This window comes from Brassica oleracea, chromosome C2 (genome assembly GCF_000695525.1).
Source record: "Brassica oleracea var. oleracea cultivar TO1000 chromosome C2, BOL, whole genome shotgun sequence".
Classification (NCBI taxonomy): domain Eukaryota; kingdom Viridiplantae; phylum Streptophyta; class Magnoliopsida; order Brassicales; family Brassicaceae; genus Brassica; species Brassica oleracea.
This window is the reverse complement of record NC_027749.1, coordinates 3992682-3993155: the sequence shown is the minus strand read 5'-3', so window position 1 is coordinate 3993155 and position 474 is coordinate 3992682.

The window sequence follows — 474 nt, the reverse complement described above, 5'->3', positions numbered from 1 at the left end:
GAATATTTATTGTATTCTTTTATATGGCTGTTGCATATTTTTTAAAGGTTATAATGATGTTTTATTGGTTGATTTGTAGTTAGGTAAATAATTAATGATGTTTTATTGGTTGATTTGTGGTTAGGTAAATAATTAAGGGAAAATTTGGATAAATGCACTTCAATAAGAATATAATTTGAAAAATACACCTTTGTTTAAGCTTTTTGAAAAATACACTTATCTATATATAAATTTACCAAATTGCCCAATCTTAATAGTTATCAATTTCTATTAAACAATTTTTAAAAAAATTATTTTAAAAGAAAATCGTTAGAGATAGGGAATTATTTGTGAATCCACTGTTCAGAATTTTTTCCAATTCTTTCATATACACATGAAAGTAATCTTTCGATAAGACTTCAATGCAAGTAACACCATATGTTTTCTGTGACTTTAAACTGTTGGTATGTGTTTGTTCTTCCTCTGCCTTTCTTT